The sequence below is a fragment of the Bidens hawaiensis genome, unplaced genomic scaffold (assembly GCF_021521415.1).
Source record: "Bidens hawaiensis isolate Kalapana, Puna unplaced genomic scaffold, B.hawaiensis_p1.1 tig00042991_1, whole genome shotgun sequence".
Classification (NCBI taxonomy): Eukaryota; Viridiplantae; Streptophyta; class Magnoliopsida; order Asterales; family Asteraceae; genus Bidens; species Bidens hawaiensis.
The window spans coordinates 1-19910 of NW_027497628.1; the positions used below are offsets into that span (position 1 = coordinate 1).

The 19910-nt window shown below is 38.7% G+C and overlaps 1 pseudogene; it reads right to left on the bottom strand.

Annotated features, from left to right (window-relative positions):
- Positions 1-18018: 18018 nt before the first annotated feature.
- LOC143594001 (uncharacterized) lies at positions 18019-19292 on the bottom strand (annotated as a pseudogene).
- Between the last annotated feature and the right edge of the window lie 618 nt (positions 19293-19910).

Consider the following 19910-nt stretch of genomic DNA (forward strand, 5'->3'; position numbering starts at 1 on the left):
TTATTATGTAAAATGGCTAAAAAGAACATTTTTTTAAGTTGTTTTTAAAAAAGTGTTTGAGATTGTTAATTTATACTATTAATACATTTTGTCATCCTTAGCATATTGAAAAAGGAAATACTAAATATAAAACATAAATTCTTTTACATGTTTTATAATTTCTCGACCACGTTTTAGTCTTAACTGACTACTGGTCTTTCCGGTCACAAACCTTTTGGATCCTGTAACACCCCGGCTTAAGCGGAAACGTCCGAGTGTGACGTACAGATTGTTTAAACACACGTGACACTATTTGGTGACCATAACAACATTAATTCATTTAAAGCAATATGTAACATTAGTTTGAATGTAACAATACAAATCCAAATCAAAATCACCATCATAATAATAGTTTGTTCATTTGAATAACCTAGAAACTAAATGTCTACTTCATCCACTAATCACGGTACCTGTAACATATGTATAAAATATGGTCAGCTATAAATATAGCTGGTGAGATTTCCACAGTTTGATAGACTACATAAAACCATACAATTCCATGAACTCGTAAAATGCGCAAGTAAGGGTTCTTTACACTCGATGCAATGGACCTGAGTGTAAAGAACAAACGAAGGTCCTTTTCAGTTGGGGTAACCAACGTACTCGGATATGTGGTCCCTTTTCCACTCGATAAAAATGGACCCTAGTGCAAAGGGGGCGTATGATCATACTTATTGAGGCAACCACTTGAAATCCACGTATATAACAAATAAGCAAGTAAGCACACAAGTCCATAATATGAATTGTAGTTTGTAAGCAAAGTTGTAAATCTTGAAGTTTGATAATAAATACATATGCCACCCCCAAAATATGAAAGCATTTAAAAAGGGGTTGTGAAAACTCACCTTATATATTGAGGTAAAAAGTTAATCCGAATGCGTCGAAAAGAGTAAGAATGGCAAAAGAACCGAAAGCGTCACAAAAGCCTAAATGAGCTATCCGCACCAACTATGATATAGGAATACGAGACTTAATCGATAATCTTATGGGGTCATTCATTGTATAAACTTATATTGAACGGCTAGTTAATATTTTATTATTTTATAGCTTTTGGTTATTATATTATTATTTATGCTTCAAAGAAATCTCCGGTTATTATTACGATACAAGTATTTTACGAAAAGGATATGAGGTTTATATGTTCGAAAGACTTGAACTAAGGTTTATAAGAAATTATAGTCAATAGCTTAATAAAGATTTTTAACGAATTATGTTTACTTTTAGTGTCAACGAATGATTTTTAATTCATGGTTTACGAAAATGAAAGTTCGGTGTGAAAAGGTGAGATATATTTTATATTTTATTTAAAAAAATTTTATTTAATTAAAAACGATTGTTATGATTTATTTATGATTTTTAAATGATTAAAAATTACTTGATAAAAGATGATTAATACAATAAAACTGGTATATAAAAAATTAAGTGACTGACCTGAGTGGGTTTCGAACCCGGGTCCTGAAGTTATAAGGTCAGCAGTTAACCAGTTGGACTAGGATGGATATTCGTTATGTCGGACCGGTGCGGGACACGGTTTCCCAACGATTCACGGGGCAACGTGTTAGAGTGCGGAATCCTCTAACACGGCGATTCGGTGGTGATCAACAACGCACGGTTACGATTCCTAAGACGGTTTGACACCTAGGGACGGAGGAAAAGGCCGACACGACGAAGATTGGCAGAGAGGTTTTTCGGCAGTAGCAGGTTCGTGACTGTGTGTAATGTGTGCTCTCCCTCGTGAAATTTCCTAAGTTTCGCTTATATATCGAATACTGATTCGATCGAATGAGTATCTCATTCGATCGAATGAGTCCTGGTTCGATCGAATCAGTCACTGATTCGATCGAATCAGTTTCTTTTGACATTTTCAGTCCGTTAACTTGGTTTCACGATCGTTATTTTCATATCGAACCATCCTGATAGAACTGGGGACATATACATGACATTTCATGTCCTAACAAACTCCCCCTTGGAGCCAGTTCTATTTACTTATAATCAATCGAGTTCTCTTGCTCGATCGTAACTCCCCCTTGGAGTTATCTCACTCTCTATTTTCTCAAAGCTAGTGGTGCGCACGTTGCATCCACGAACTCCTTTCTTCATGAAGTTCTCTCAAGATCAAATGGTTCAATCAGTCAGACTTACCATAGGTTCCGCATATCCTGAGAAGCTGTCAATTGGAATTTTAGATAAACATTTAAGCACAATCTATCCCAATGTTCCAAAACAAATTACATTCAACTCAAGAACAATTACAATCAGAAGATTAAACCTTGAATTACAACAAGAAACAAAATAAACATGACAATTAAGCTTCAGTTTCTTGTGCATACTTCTTCTGTTGCTCTTTCCAGTTTGATCCTGCATGTATGTCATAGGCAAAGCAAATCCTAATGACATTTCTATACGTTAATGCTTGCTCTCTGTCTTCGGGGGCATAAAGAATCTCTGTCTTGTATAGCGTATAGACATCCTCCCGTGACAAGTTTGTGAGCCACATAGGATCAAAAATGCGAATTGTGCTCCAATTTCCATTGTCGTTGAGCACGATAACTGCTTCATGCAGTCTTCCATCATAGTACCAATGCCTGAATGCTTTGTAGAAGTCCTGCTTCATCTTTCTTAGAGGAATCTTCTTCATCGTGAGTGGTGGCATGTACTTCAAGATAATCTTTGGCCTGTTGGTGATCGGATCGATCTCCTTTTTACTTGTATATCTCTTTGGCCTCTGTGGAGTGATCATCTTCCATTTTGAGTTGTATTCCTTTCGCAATACACTCTGATAGTACGTGGCAAATGGAGATGAACTGGCGTAAAGCATATCAAGATAGTTCAGACGGTTTAGATCATAAGTAGGAAGAGTCTTCAAGTCAGTGATACGTTGAAAGTACTCAACCCCTTTTTCTCTCTTGATAGCAATGCAATTAAGATCCTTCAGACACGCCCAAGCAATAATCTCTCCTGAAGTTCTACGACCCTTCATCTTATAAGACGTTGTGTGAGGAATGGTCGGCTTTGCTTGTCGTCTGGACCTTATCTTCTGAAGAATAGCGTTGAAAGCTTTCTTGCATTCTTCTGTTTTCTCAACGAATTCGGCTTGATCTGCTTCAGAAGGCTGTTTCATTGTGTTTGACCTTTCGTCAGCCTTCTTCTGTATTTCCTCCTCTGTTACATTTTGGAAGAAACTTGCAGAGTTAGGAAGATTGTCAGTTTGAGACGTGTAGTATTCTGGATATTCTTCCTGTGTCAAGTCTTCCATTTCAACTTCATCAAATTGAGAGGGATCAGCGGCCGTAGATGATGTTGAGTCAGGTGTAGCAGCCGAAGAAGATGTTTGTTCTGTTGAAGGCAAAGCCAGATACTTGCCTGTTTCTTCATTGTATAGCTCAAACATTTGTTCCAGTTCTTCTTCTGTGAAATTGTGTGAAATTTCACCTTCTTCCAAGTCTCCACTTGAGAAGTTTTGCTGCTCACCTGGATTGTCCAGTAAAAACGTGAAATATTCCGCTGCTGTTTTTGATTGCAGCGGTTGGACATTAAACGGATCAGCATCACCTGTTTGATTAAAAACCACAATGTAACACAAATTTTAAATAAACATATGTAATATCATAAACATGAAATACAATACCATTACATATGAAACTAAATTTACACACAAATCATTAATTAAAAAGATTTAACATTTAAGTCCTCACTACATTCACTCAAAATACTCTTAAATACCTTCACCTCCATCATCAGAAGAGTCCAGTTCGTCTGTGTCCACATCGACATTGGTTGGACCTTCCAGACGAAGAACATCTCCTTTCAGCTCGGTGATCTTTGCTTCAAGGCTTAGATTTGACTCTTTCAGCTCGTTGATCGAAGATCCTTGTTCAGCGACAGTAGCATTTAGCTGACTGTTTTCAAGCCTGAGCATTTCGTTCTCAGCTTGAAGTTTAGCAATCTGCTCATCTCTGAGTCGATTCTGTTCTTCTTGCTCTGTCTTGAACAATAACATCTTCATCATAGCCTTGTGAAGATCAGCAATTTCAGATGCAACCTTTTGAGGTATAGCCATTTCCGGTTGAGGTTGAGGAGTAGGTTGTGGTGCTGACTGCGGTGTTGGTGGCTGTGCTGGTTGAGCAGGAGGGGCAGCAGAAGTCCCAACTGAAGGACGTGGTTGATCGGAAAATAAACTCCGATACTTTCTTGTAACCTTCTTCTTCTGCCTCTTTGCAGGCCTTTCTTCACTCGCATCTACCTCAGCCGGTTGTTTCTCGGCTCTAACTTCTTCACCTGCCTCCAGATCCTCAACATTTAAATACCAATCAGCTTGTTTTTCAGCTTCTGTCCTTGTGTCTTCCGTGACCGCCACCTCCTCAGTGTCAGAATCGTCGCTGGATTCCTGATACGGTAAATTCTCGACGTCTGAATCACTGGCAGCATTTCTCCACTTCCTCTTCGGAGGGGCCCTGTAGGACGGATTGACAATATGCCCGAAGCATCGTTTGAGTGGTGGCCTGGTGGGACGTTCTTTGTAGGATTTGAGACGGTTGAGAGTCTCATTCTTCATGTGGTCCAGTTTCACCACATCACCTTCATTTTCTTTCAGTAGACCCGGTGCTTGAGTATCAACTATCATCTGAACGAACCTCGGGTACTGAAGAAACTTCTCGCTCTTCCCTTGTTTCAACGTGATGTTTTCCACCATATGACCAAACGTCATTTGAGAGAAGTTGTAGGGGCGGTTCATCACCAGAGCAGCTACGGTGAACTGCATGCTTTCCCTCAGCTTGTCAAAGCTAGTTCGTTGAGGCCCCAAGCAATGCATCACCACGTGTGCCAGATACTTGAATTCGGGGCACAGGTTGGCTTTGTGAAGCAGACCGGCATTGAGATCGCCGTCATACTTCATTCTTGCAAAACATCCTCTAGTTGCCGCAGGATGTAAGGATGTAGGATCTGATTCTAAGTCTTCAAAACCGCAGACTTCTCGGATTACCTGGGCAGATACTACGATGGCATGCCCTCTGACCGTGGAGCGAATAACCGACGGCACGACTGTTTTGTCGTGCGTGGCATTCCTCCAGAACTCTTGTTGAATTGACATTATAGGTTCAACGATCCTCGAGATAGGTCCAGAAATCCTCGACCTCTTCAGGAATTTGATAATTGTTGCAAAATCCTTCCCGTGGCTAGACTTTTCGTCCAGGAAAGCCACGATATTGTGCTTGATAGACGTTTTGAATGGAGCAACCACTTCTGCAACTTCAGCCATTGAATCTGTAAACTTAAACGTGTTAGAACGAACATATATCGAAACGACTGAATGCGTTTAAAATTTTCAAATTTTCTGGACTAGTTCGATCGAACGAGCAACACATTCGATCGGGTGAGCTATTCATTCGATCGAATGAGATCTGGTTCGATAACAGACAATCGAATGAGATAGATCTTATCATTTACTTCTGATTCGATCGAACTACTAATCGAATAAGTCACATTCGATCGAATAAGAAACTCGTTCGATCGAATAGACTGATTCGACTCATTCAAGCAGAAACCCGGAAATGAAGAACACCCGAACCAAAACGACCAAAAACCCGATCAAAACACGGTTAAAAACAAGTAAAACTTACATTTTTGTAATCTACGTGAAAAACTGGATAAAATGATCGGATCAAAAAGAGGGTTTGAGAAAAACAAATTTGAGAGAGAATCCGTAATATTTTTCCGAATAATTCTGTCCGATCGAATAAGTTTGAATATTTATACTGTTTTTGGACTTATTCGATCGAATGGACTTGTTCGTTTGGATCATTCGATCGAATGAGATTCTATTCGATCGAATGAGTCTCTTCACAACTGTTCGCATTCTCTCACACACTGATTCGATCGAATCAGTTCATTCGATCGAGTTATTCATTCGAATAGCAACCTATTCGATCGAATGAGGGAAAACATTTGAAAAATAAATTTTATAAATTTCTCATTTCCCGTCCATCGATCGTGATGCCTTTGAACCTGCACGAAAACATAAACTTTTGACACTTGGTTAGTTTTCTTAGACATTTTCCAATCCTGAGAGCTTCGTTCCTACAGAACATATAGATCATAATACATTAGTAACAAATGGAAAAATATCAGGCTCAAACATCTTTGGGTTTTCTTGTCACTTCATTCTTTCTTTCATGCACAGCCTGTTGCACAGATGAACATTTAGCAACCTGCATGAAGTTTTCTTTCATTCCTACACACTGGATAAACATTTAGTAGGAACAGACAGGGATCAGACTACCTGTCACGATGATTTCTCATCGATTCTCAAACAAACAGAAATAGATAAAATGAAAAATAAATAGAAATAAAATCTTTTTGGTTTTTATCAAAATATTTACAGGGTGGGACAGGGATCAGACTACCTGTCACGATGATTTCTCATCAACATTAAAGCAGAATAAGATTAAGAATAAAAATCTTTTTTTTTTTTTTTTTTTTTTTTTTTTTTTTTACATAGACTTCAGAGTAGTAAACAATTGCAAGTCCCGAATCTGGATCACTGCAGTTTCTTCACACACTATCTTTACGGGAATCAGAACACTTATGGGCTCGTGTATGACTGGGTAATCGCTTTTCTGCCTATCATTCGGAAAGATATATATGAAGACATACAAAACTCTTAAGGAGTTTCCACGCAAAATCGAGTAGATTTAGTTTGTATCACATCTACTTTTACGCACCATAAAAAGCTACCATGACACACAATGACCGTTCTAAAGCCTTTTAAGCCTAATAACTTCACTAGTTAAGCACACAGAATCAGTGTATCTATCATTTTCCAAGGTTGGATCAATTTCTCATTTTCTGAATATATATGAATGTCTTTTAAAAAATATAACGTTTAAATTATTTCGCCCCGATCAAGTCAAAGTCTTCAGGTAAACGGCTATCCTGAAGATCCAATGGATCAACTGGACCGACCACATACGAGTATGTGTCCTTCTAACTAAGTATAACCGACTATTTTTCAGCGAAAGAATAAAAACCCATCAAAACCCGCCCCGATCACTTTCAGTCATCTGGTTAATGGCTATCCTCATAATCTACTAGTAGAAGTAAGGACCAAAACACATCCGAAAATGTGTCCATCAAACTGAGGTAATCGACATAATTTTAAGCGATAGTGATGTATAAAAATTTAATATAAGAAAAATGAAAATAAGCTGTACAGAAATAGCAAATCTTACATAATTTTAAGCGATAGTGATGTATAAAAATTTAATATAAGAAAAATGAAAATAAGCTGTACAGAAATAGCAAATCTTTTTGATGTCTCAGTATGATAGCGTCTGTGTACTATCACTTTTCTTGTAACAAGATCAACTTCTCAAAATTTTGAAAATTTTTTTTGGTTTTTGTATTTTATATTGTTTTTGGTTTTTCTTGAAACCTTTCTCCCCCTAGAATTTATAAAAAACAAAATCTTTTTGGATTTTTTCAAATTTTTAAGAAAAGAAAAAAAGGAAAACAATTTAAATGATATCTTCAGGAACATCATCTGATATACGTTTAACGCCGTTGATCTCTAGTAAATATAAAAACCGTGGTTTATCAAATGCTTTAGTGAAGAGATCAGCGCGTTGTTCCTGAGTGGGGATTTTTATCACATCGATTAACTTCTTTTCGTAGCAGTCACGAAGGAAGTGATATCGAATTTCGATGTGCTTCGTTTTGCTAAAATGGACCGGATTTTTGGTAATTGAAATTGCAGCAGAATTATCAATATATATGGGAGTAGTAGAACATTCAATACCGTAGTCACGCATTTGTTGCTGAATCCAAATAACTTGAGAACAGCAACTGGCAGCCGCAATATATTCCGCCTCAGCTGTTGAAGTGGAGACTGACGTCTGCTTTTTGCATTGCCACGTTACTAAACGACTTCCAAAGAACTGACATCCTGCTGTTGTTGATTTGTAATCGAGTTTACAACCACCATAATCCGAATCACTATACGCATGAAGATCGAAGTTGTCATCATAAGGATACCAAAGACCCCAATCTGGAGTACCCTTCAGATAACGCAAAATTCTTTTGACTGCAATCAGATGGGAGACCTTCGGCTTTGACTGGTAACGTGCACAGAGACACGTAGCAAACATTATGTCTGGCCGGGAAGCAGTCAGGTACATTAGAGATCCGATGATCCCTCTATAGTGAGTTGGATTGATCAATTCACCCTTCTCGTCAGGATTAATCCCGTGATTAACCTCTAAAGGAGTTCCCTGTGAAGAAGAACTCAACATCTCAAACCGTTTCAAGATGTCATTGACGTATTTTGTCTGGTGAATGAAGATACCGGAATCTTTTTGATCAACTTGAAGTCCTAAGAAGAACTTCATCTCACCCATGGAGCTCATTTCAAATTTTTCTTTCATCACTTGTTCGAACTCCTTACAAAGTGTTTTATTCGTGGACCCGAAGATGATGTCGTCCACGTACACTTGTACCATAATTAGATCTCCTTCTTTTTCTTTTGTGAATAGCGTGCAGTCAATGGTTCCCCTTCTAAACCCGTTGTTCAGAAGGTGTTTGGATAGTTCTTTATACCAAGCTCTCGGGGCTTGGTGAAGACCGTACAAAGCCTTGTTGAGCAGATAGGCTTTGTCCTTGTGATATGGGTCTTCAAAACCTGGAGGTTGTGCCACATATACGGTCTCTTCGATGTGACCGTACAAAAAGGCACTCTTGACGTCCATCTGATATACTTTGAAATTCTTGAAAGATGCATATGCCAAGAACATCCGGATTGCCTCCAAACGAGCAACCGGAGCATATACCTCATTGTAGTCTAGGCCTTCGATTTGCCTAAACCCTTGGACCACCAGGCGGGCTTTGTTGCGAACAATCACTCCACGATCGTCACGTTTACATTTTAGTACCCACTTAGTGCCAATTTTCTTCTGTCCTTTGGGGAGATCCACCAGCTTCCACACACCAAGTCTTTTAAACTGCAATAATTCCTCTTGCATGGCTGAGACCCAGTTGGAATCTTTCAGCGCATCTGTGGTGCTGTGTGGTTCTTCTTGTGCTAAGAAGCATTCATGGGCATTAAGAGCAACTGATCCTGACTCCATCATTTCTGTGTAGAGACCAAAATTCAGCTGTCGACGAGTTTTGACACCCTGTTGAATGTCCCCTATAATGTTGTCTTGTGGATGATCACGTTCAGTTCTAACAACCGGATTGTCAGGAACGACAACATTTTGTTCCAAGTTAGTTAGGTTCGGCTCAGGAACTGGAGCGGATTGTGGTGCCTCTGAAGTAGACGTTAGAGGCTGATCTGCATTCGGCACTTCTTGATTTGACGATGAAGGTTGTGAAGTAACCTGAGTTGGTGCCGATTGTACATCATCTGCTGGAGATTCATCTTCAGATTCAGATTCGGAAGATTCTTGAACTTGATCGCTAGACTCTGTGGAGGAAGATGATGACGGACCAGGAAGAGTTGAAGATTGCAAAGATTCATCAGGAGGTGCATTTTGCGCCTCATACATCATTTGAATAGCAATCTCATACAGATTGAATGACTTGAACAATTTGTCATAATCAAACAACCAGTCTTCTCCTGTCCCCTTGGCTGGTTCTGTGTAGCGTTGAACATCGACATGGTACCATTCTTCAACTAATTTTGTTGTTCTGTTGAAGACCCTTTTGAGAGGTATGCTGTAACCCAGAAAATAGCCGTTGATGATCTTCTCCTCGAACTTATTATCGACTTGCCTTTTAAGTAACGTGCAAAGAGCCCCGAATGGTTCCAGGTGCTCTAAGTTAGGCCTTCGTCGTTGAAGAAGCTCGAAACTTGTCTTGCCGTGGCGCTTGACGATGCCTACCCGATTTAATGTGAAACAGGCGTTGGCAATTGCCTCACTCCAAAACGTAACAGGTAACACTGAGTCGGCTAACATTGTTCTTTCTGTCTCGATTAACGTACGATTTTTCCTTTCAGCAACCCCGTTCATTTGTGGAACATATGGAGCACTGAACTCCTGAACGATCCCTTTTTCTTTGCAGAAATTTTCAACATTCGCATTTTTAAATTCTGTACCGTTATCTGACCGCATTCTTCGAACCTTCAGATTGTATTGAGACTCAATAGTTGTAACCAGCAGTTGTATACACCCAAACGTTTCTGATTTTACTTTCAAGAAAAACACCCAAGAGAATCTAGAATATTCATCAGTAACCACTAGACAGTATGAGTGCCCAGAGATACTTTTGACGCTTATTGGGCCAAAAAGATCCATATGAAGGAGTTCCAACGGAATATCAATTGAGTGGAAACTCTTAGACTTGTGAGACCTTTTTATTTGCTTTCCGGCTTTGCACTGCACACACGAATCAGGGAGACGAAAACTTCTCAGATTAACTCCCTCAACTAGTCTGCGGTGCACAAGCTTGTTCATGTTCCTGACATTTATGTGTCCCATCCGTCTATGCCATAAGACAGTATCACGTTCGGATGCCTTGGACACAAAACATGTCGCCGTTGGAGACGATGACCCTGCCTTAGCCATATCCAGAATGTAGAGATCACTCTGGCGTGCAGCTGACATTAAAACCTTGTCTTCAGGAAAGTTGAAATCCTTAGCCAAGATGTGGCAATCTCGGTCGTCAAACATAACTTTGAAACCTTTGTCGCAGATTTGACTTATCGACAATAGGTTGTTCTCCAACTCTTTGATGAAATTAACTTTCTCAAACGAAATTCGCCCATTAGACACAATTCCTTGGGCCGTGATATAACCTCCTTGATTTCCTGCAAAGGAAACTGCACCTCCTTTTATTTGTCTGACACTTGAAAGGAGATTCATGTTTCCAGTCATGTGCCTGGAAGCTCCTGAGTCTATGATCCACATGTTGAATCTTGGATCATATAGAGCAACCTTGGCATTTGATGTCTCTGCCATGAATGCAAAGCAAAGATTCCCAGCTTTTTCCAGAAACGATGCAGAAGTTGCTTTAGACTCTACTTCGTTGACTTCTTCAACTTTAGCAGCCTCTGCGGGAATTGTCGAACATGGAGATATTTGAGGAACATTTGACTCTTTTTCGTGATCCTCCTTAATCTCCAAAGATACCACTTCAACCTCAGGTTCTCCTTCATGGACTTCAGCAGCTGGTTCATCGACAATATATTCTTCATTGGTCGAGGAAACAACAGACTCTGTTTCAGAGTTTTCATCTACTACTGTGACATCAGCCATGTTGATGCTCAAGTTCCATGTCTCGCCTTCATCCCCTTGAACTGCAAGAGCAGTTTCGTTGTTGATGTCGACGTTGTTTGCTGCGGTTTGATTTTGAGGGACCAGTTGTCTCTCAAGGTTGACAGTTGCAGCTGCTGCAGCAGGAGTGGATGATGATGAAGTGGTTCGGAAGGGATATTGGTGACCTTCCCTTCTTGGCTTCGAGCACTCCTTGGCAAAGTGACCAAGTTCGCCACAGTTGTAGCATTTTACTTTGTTTTTATCAAAGCCGAACTTGGATTTGTTGTTTATTGAGAGGGCCTGACCTGTTTTCTTCGTCCACTTTCTGGCCCTTCGGAACGCACTGCCAAGAGCCCACATAATGTCTATGCGTTCCATATCATCTTCGTCAAGCTGTTCATAGTCATCGCTGTCCAGATGACTATTTCCTAGCTTACCCGCCACCATTAAACTGTAGGACTCAATTATCGTGCCTAGAGTTGCCATGTGTTCTTTGGCAACCTCCACTGTTACTGTTCCCAAGCCTTCAGTATTCAACGTTGCTTTCTCCGTTGACTTGGGTCCGGAGTTAGTACTTGAGTTTCCAGAAGTTAATGGTGGGACGGAAGATCTCGTTTCAGTCCCCTTTGATTGATTTGACGTTGAGGAGACAAAAGCGGTCTTCATCGGAGCATGATCAGTTGAATCTGACATAGGAGGTTTTGACATGTAAAGTGATTTGTCAGAAGTTGATCTCGGTTTTCTGGAGGAGGCTCTTAGTTCAGCCTCTTCGTGTCTGATTTCTTTAATAAAATCAGACAGGAGAATAGTCTCCAGCTGACGACTTCTTCTCATTACTGTCAGGAAGGTGCTCCAGCTAGGTGGAAGTCCTTGTGCAAGACATCTAACTTTCTCAGTCCCTGTAGTTTTGACGTTATAGGACTTGAGTTCTGACATTAGATGGTAAAATCTCGACAGTAACGACTCAATATCTTCTCCCGACTCTGGACTAAACAGATCAAATTCACGCTTGAGCTCCCGTGCGTGAATTTCTCTAAGGGAATCAGATCCTTCACATCGGTCAACCAGTGCGTTCCAAAGAGTTGACGCTGTAGTAAACTGGTTAAACTGATGAAAAAGATCAATGGAGAGTGCTTGTGATAGTAAGGAGAAGGCTTTCTTCTCAGCATCGAAGGCTATCTTTTGTTCTTCAGATAGCCTAAAGTAGCTCAACGACTCACCATCATCATTCGTTGGATGCACCCAACTTGTCTGGACAGCTTCCCAAAGTCCAGGATTTACACCTGTTATATGAATTTGAAATCTTGTCTTCCAGGTTGTAAATTCGTTTAAAGTCATTAGCTTTGGTGGCTTGTTATAGCTTCCCGATTCAGAATCACTTTCGAGAATCGATTGAATCCTCTTGTTGGTACTCGAACTTGTAGCCATCTTTGTTTCTTTGCTTTAACGTTGAACTGTTGATCGAATGAGTTTGATTCGATCGGATGAGTGACCTATTCGATCGAATGTGTTCTGGTTCGATCGAATGTCTCTCTGAAATACAGATCTGATCTTCCGAAAGTTATTCGATCGAATGTGAATCTGGTTCTATCGAATGGGTTGAGAAGTTCGATCGAAAGAGTTTCTGGTTCAATCGAACGGGTTCTGACAGTCGAATAAGACAAAGATCGAATCGACGGATCGAATAAAAGACTTATTCGATCGAATAGTGACTACTTCGATCGAATGAACAAATCTGGTTCGATCGAATGAACTAGGAGTAATTCTCGGCGGGAAAAACTGATTCGGTCAAAGTTCAAACTTGTTCGATCGAATAGGAAGGCTATTCGATCGAATGAGTTCCAAAAATAGACTGGTTCGATCGAAATTTCTGGAAATTCTAAAATTAGAAGATTTTGACGGATTTTCGAATTTTGAATCAAAAACACGAATTTTGAAAGATCCAGAGGCAAATTAAGATCGAAATATGACTTTTAACACAAAAACAACTTAAGACCAACCAAAAAACGGATCAAAACCACCAAAAATACGAAGAACACGAAGAACGCGAAGAACGTTCTTGACGAAACTCGAACTTTTAACACACAATTCTAAGATCAAAACACCAAAATATGACAATTTTAACAGTTTTTGACAAGAACACGACGAACACCAAGATCAAAAACACCAAAAATTCGGAATTTTCCGGCAAAAATTACGATTTTCGCGAGAAAAACACGAATTTCACCACGAATCTAACGTGAATCAAGAACCAAAGGCTCTGATACCACTTTGTCGGACCGGTGCGGGACACGGTTTCCCAACGATTCACGGGGCAACGTGTTAGAGTGCGGAATCCTCTAACACGGCGATTCGGTGGTGATCAACAACGCACGGTTACGATTCCTAAGACGGTTTGACACCTAGGGACGGAGGAAAAGGCCGACACGACGAAGATTGGCAGAGAGGTTTTTCGGCAGTAGCAGGTTCGTGACTGTGTGTAATGTGTGCTCTCCCTCGTGAAATTTCCTAAGTTTCGCTTATATATCGAATACTGATTCGATCGAATGAGTATCTCATTCGATCGAATGAGTCCTGGTTCGATCGAATCAGTCACTGATTCGATCGAATCAGTTTCTTTTGACATTTTCAGTCCGTTAACTTGGTTTCACGATCGTTATTTTCATATCGAACCATCCTGATAGAACTGGGGACATATACATGACATTTCATGTCCTAACAGTTTAAGCTATGGTTTTTATTTTGTAAATATATTAACAGATACAGTGATGTAGTAATTATTAATTAACAAAATTAAAACCTATTAAAAGATTGACCCGTTCGAACCCGGGTCTCTCCGTCCACTAGAACATGGCTTAACCAGCTAAATTATGAAGGTCATTTGTTAAAAACATGATATCAGTTATTTATAATGTGAGTTTAGGTTTCTTCTTCTTCATCATGTAAACCCCAATATCCAGGGTTGATTTGCTCTATGATTGATCAAATTGACAAAGGGTTTTGTTAATTGATTGTTAACTATCAATTTGCATATAATACTTACTTGGAATGGTGGTGTAACATCCGTATTTTGAGAATTAGTAAATAACGGAAAGTTTTATTATTATCGGTGTGTCGTTAGTTTGGTTGTGTGCGTGTTTGTATTTGGATAAGATTGGAATGGAGGTGGATGGTGGGGCCCATGGCTCTCTATATAAGGCCATCCCCCATCCTTTCACCATTTCTTTACACAACACACACACACTAGAAAACACACACTTTCTCTCTAGCATTTCGGATTCGGATCCAAGCAAAAGTAAAGAAGATTTTGGTGTTCAAGTGCCTTCGAATAGCAAGAACACGTCCAGATCTACGATCCGAACCAAACCCGAAGCAAAAAGGTGGGTTTTGGTTTAAAAGGTTAAGTTTTTTTTAATTAGTCTTGACATGCAAACCGATAGAAGGATAGATCGGGGTGTAAAATGGAAGAAAACCATGAACTTGATAAGTTATAACCCCACGAGAGTGTTATATGGTAAAAATGCGATGTTCGGGCCTTATAAAACGCAAGTATACAAAGTTGATACAACCCAAAACCCTTGGAAAGGGTTAAATTGGGTCATAAGGGAGAGTCGTGGAGTGAAATGGCCATAAAATGGTAAAAACGAAGAAAAAGAAAAATTTCGCATGGCATAAGCCATGCGAAGCGAAAAAGGTTATTTCGCATCACACAGTCATGCGAAGCGAAAAAGGTAATTTCGCATCGCACAGTCATGCGAAGCGAAAAAGGTAATTTCGCATCGCACAGTCATGCGAAGCGAAAAAGTTCCATGCGAAGTGAAAAAGCATGCGAAGCGAAATTTTCATGCGAAATTGTTTTTTTTTAAATTGATGAAAAATGTGGCCCGATCCACTTTCTGATGCAGCTCAACCCCAGCCAGGGGCTCTGCCCCTTGGACAGGCTAGGGGCTGCCGCCCCTAGACCCCGCTACCAGGGGCGCTGCCCCCGGACCCCCGTTAGTTGAGGGTTTCATTCACCTAGATGTAAGAAGTAGTTGAAATGGATAATTGATACCCGTGCCTTGTTACACAGTTAGCCATGCACAGATAAGGAAGGGCATCACACTTACCTCCAAGAGAAACAGGACCCAGGTGAGTTTGTAGCCCCATTTCTGTGTTATGTTTTGGGGCTGTGTGCATACTCAATGTGATTAGTTAATACACTTACCTTAAGTGGTAAGTGTATGCCGTATGAATGTTTATAAATATACCTAAGTGTAGAAAGAGTTAAACGTATGTGTGAAGAGGTATATGAGAACAGATATAGCTAATGAAAGAAAGGTATGTACGATATGTGTAGTGTATGAAAGGTATGTACGATATGTAGAGTTGAAGAATAAAGGGTTTCCTACCCTAATAATATAGGGGAAGAATTAAGGGTTGCCTACCCTAATAATATAAGCGAAGAATTAAGGGTTGCCTACCCTAATAATATAGGCGAAGAATATAGGGTTGCCTACCCTAATAATATAGGCGAAGAATAAATGGTTGCCTACCCTAATAATATAGGCGAAGAATGAAGGGTTGCATACCCTAATAATATATGCGAAGGTTATAGGGCGAAAGGCTCTTTAAAAACGTAGAAAGGTTATGTATGTATAAAATAATGAAGGTAAGTAAAAATAGGAATGTATGTAAGTAAGAATGTAAAGAATGAGAATGTTACCTGCTTAACTAGAACTCACTCAGCGTAGCTGACTTTTAGTATGCACGTAGGCAAATAGGTTGAGGCAGATGGCTTGAGGAGGGACACATGGCATGAGCTAAAGAGACTGGTATCTATGAAGAAGTGTCATGACTGTCTTATGTTATGTCTATGAAAGGATATTTTGTATGTTAAGACAAGATTCGATGTTTTGTAATGTAATGTATGAAGTTTTTTTTAACTATTCCGCGAAAGTTTTAATTAACTCTGATTTTAGAACTGTGTTTATGAGTAAATCCAACGCCAAGGTAGGGTTTCCGGGATCGGGGCCTTACAGGTGGCTATTTGATGGAGAACGGCCTCGTCGAAATCCAGTTGCCACGGGCTTAATTCGATTAGTTTAGAGATGTTTAAGGGTGATTAGAAGGTGTGAGCGAGTTTGGTTTGATGAAGCCATCCTATTTATACTACTAATAGGAGCGTATCACTGTTAATTACTTTAATTGCGTTGGCCGAAAAATCCGGCAAATGTTACGGGATTCGTTGACGTGATTAACGGCCGTCAAAATACAATTGATTCATTAATTAAAGTATAATATCGACGTTTAAATGTTTTACTATAATTTATTTGGTTAATAATCGTGATTAACGGCCAAAACGAGGTTTTCCGGTGCCGGAATCCGGCGGTCGGAGGTCCGTCGGAAAAACGGTGGGGCTGGGTTTAGAAATAAATATATCAATTTAAATATATTTACACTACAGCCCCTTGATGTTTCATTTTTTTTAAAAATGAATTTATATTAAAAAATACAAACTAAACTTTGAACTTTGAGAATGTTATTATTCTAATTTAATTTTATAAGTTTTGGGTAATTACGCATTTGGCCCTAAAGTTGATTAACGATAAAGCTCGAGATTTTGTAAACGAATAAACATACTAACAATTGAACGTACATTGAACATCAAACGTCGAGAATATAATATATATATATATATATACTAGAAAAGTGCCCGCGCGATGCGGCGGGATACAAAAATCTTAGTAATCATGTAACAATTATGGATGTTCAAGGTTCGTTTGAAACTTTGAAAACGTTTAAACCAATCACCACTTTTGTCCATCCGATTTCAGAAGGTTCAAACCATAGCAAACGGTTTGGTTTACGGTTTATACTGAAAATAGGCCATTTAAAACCGGACAGAACTGTAATTTTATTATTGAAGCTCCATTCGTGAAACCAAACCGTTAGTAACGATTCAGTTTCTATTTTCAATGATAAAAAAACCAAACCAACGGTTTGGCTCACAGTTTAACTTAGAACCATTAAAACTGAATTGTGAACGCCCATACGTAACGTGTTAATTTTTTTAATTGAAAAAAACTATAGTAATACCATACCCAAATTAAAGGCAATAAAATGCTCATTTTTATGGTGCAATTTTTAGAACAATATATTAACGTATGAAAAAGTTACGGCCGTTGGAAAATTGTTGGTGGGAAGTTGGTTTACAATTAAAATCAAAAGGAATACATGGATAAAGATGAATGTTCAAAGTTGTAACTATTAAATTTACAAAAGTGGAGTAAACTTGAGTGGGCAATGTTGTAACTATTTTTATGCATATTTTCTAATGGACAAGTTTGCCCCTATCTTACATGCTATAGAAAGTGTATCTTATGCTTTGCAAGTTGTAAATTACTTAAAAAATAGGTGTCTTAATTTGCCCATGTCTCATATATTATATATAGTATAGATATAGATATATTAATATAAATATTTTGAAAAAAATCCAAAAATTCGAAACGGGTCGGGTTTTCGGGTTTGAAAAGTAACAAAGGTTACAAATCCAGTCTCAAGCCACAGTTGACATATCTCATGCCAATTTATATAATTAGGAAGCTGCACTCAACGACCATACAAGCTCTCACAAACAACCAAAACATAACCATGCCAACAAAGATAATATACAAAAGATCAACCATTCAGATATGTGACAGAAAGTTTCAAACTTCATTGAATTAACAAAGTCAAATATAGTGTCATACTACATTCTTATCCGCGATTCCATTATTTCTTGCGCAATAGTATCTCTTCTCGTTGCCATATGCATAACATCATCACCCGTACAATTTGTAGTCGAAACTTCTTCATTAACTTCATCATGAGTACTACCTTTAGTGGGATTGTAAGATTCTTGTTGCGCCGTGTCTAATGCTTCATCAAACCCACCGATCTTTCTAATAAAGTTATGGATCGCCATCAATGCTAACACAATACTCACTTGGTGCTCGTATGTGTAATTCACATGCATATCTCTCAATAACCGCCACCTAGCTTTCCACACTCCAAATGTCCGTTCAATAATATTTCTCAATGATGAGTGGTGATAGTTAAATGTCACTTTTGATCCGCGAGGAACACGCATAGCGCTAGTCTGTCCGCGTTGAAAATCCAGTATATGATAACGAATGTTCGCACCTTTGTATGGAGCAAGATACCCTTTAGTATTTGGGTATCCGGCATCAACAACTTAATATTTATCTACAAATAAAACAAATAGTTGTATTACTACGTAAAAATGAAAACATAAGATTCAAACAAGTATTAAAAACATAAATATTGCATTACTAAAATTATACTAACCACCTGATGGATGTGGAAAACCAAGATCCGGTCTATGTAAGGCTTCATTGAAAATTATCGTGTCATGTTTAGTCCCCTCTAATCCGGCCCATACAAATGTAAAGCACCTGTTAAAATCACAAACAACCATTATATTTTGTGTGGCATATCCCTTTCGACCAATGTACTTCAGTTGGTCGTTCAAGTGAACTGATGCCCTCACATGTGTCCCATCAATAGCGCCGATGTAATCCTACAAACACAAAAAGATATCATAATTAAATCATTTGTTAAAGTAATTGGAACATTGGATACCTTAAACATTAGATAATACCTTGAACTTGGATAATACCGAGGATCATTTAATATATATGCGGGTACATCATCATTGTAGTTTGCGGCTGGCTTGATGATTTTAGCACTCATCTTAAGCACGACATGCAAAACTTTATAGAAATGTCTATGAATGGTTTCACCGGAATGATTAAAAGATTCTTGGACAAACCTATTCGTGCACCCATGAGCCAAAGTCATCAAGAAGATTCCGACCGACTCTTCAACAGATATATTACGGGTTTGTTCCAAACCGTAATTATTAACAAGATTTACGCATAACTGTCTAAAAACTGGTACCTCCAATCTAAATATTTCATAGCACCGTCTAGGATGGCCAATTAATATTTCATTAATAAGCATGTGCCCAGTGCTATCCGATGTGTGACATGGTGTTCGTCTATTATGCAAGTCGCAAAGCTATTATTATCTCGTTGACAACTATTCCACATAACCTTTTGAATTCTATATCCTTATCCACCCAATATTGTTCATCATCAAACGAATTAGATTCGTCACTATCCATGATATATAATAATGTCAAACAATAACACACATTAATGATTTGAGTCTCATAAATAAGAAACAAAGCAATAATAATTTCTTAATGGTAACATAGTAGGCAGACAATTAAATTAAAATAGGCTACAGTCTAGAATAAATTAAAAAAAGAGATTGATTTAACAATAACACATTAATACATTAATGTTAAACGATAACACAAATATAAAAAGTAGAAATAATACATAATGTCAACCGATAATAAATTGATGTCAAACGATAATAAAAATAGAAAAGGTAGAAAAACAACACATAGAGTCAGACGATAAGATATAATGTAAAACGACATATCATTCTTTCAAAAGTAACTTAAGGAGCTCCATCTTTGTTTCATGAGTCGTTGGATACATAAAAGCTTTACGATTTTGCATTAAGATGAAAGCATGCAATACGTGTGAATACTCTTGGGAACCTTCTTCG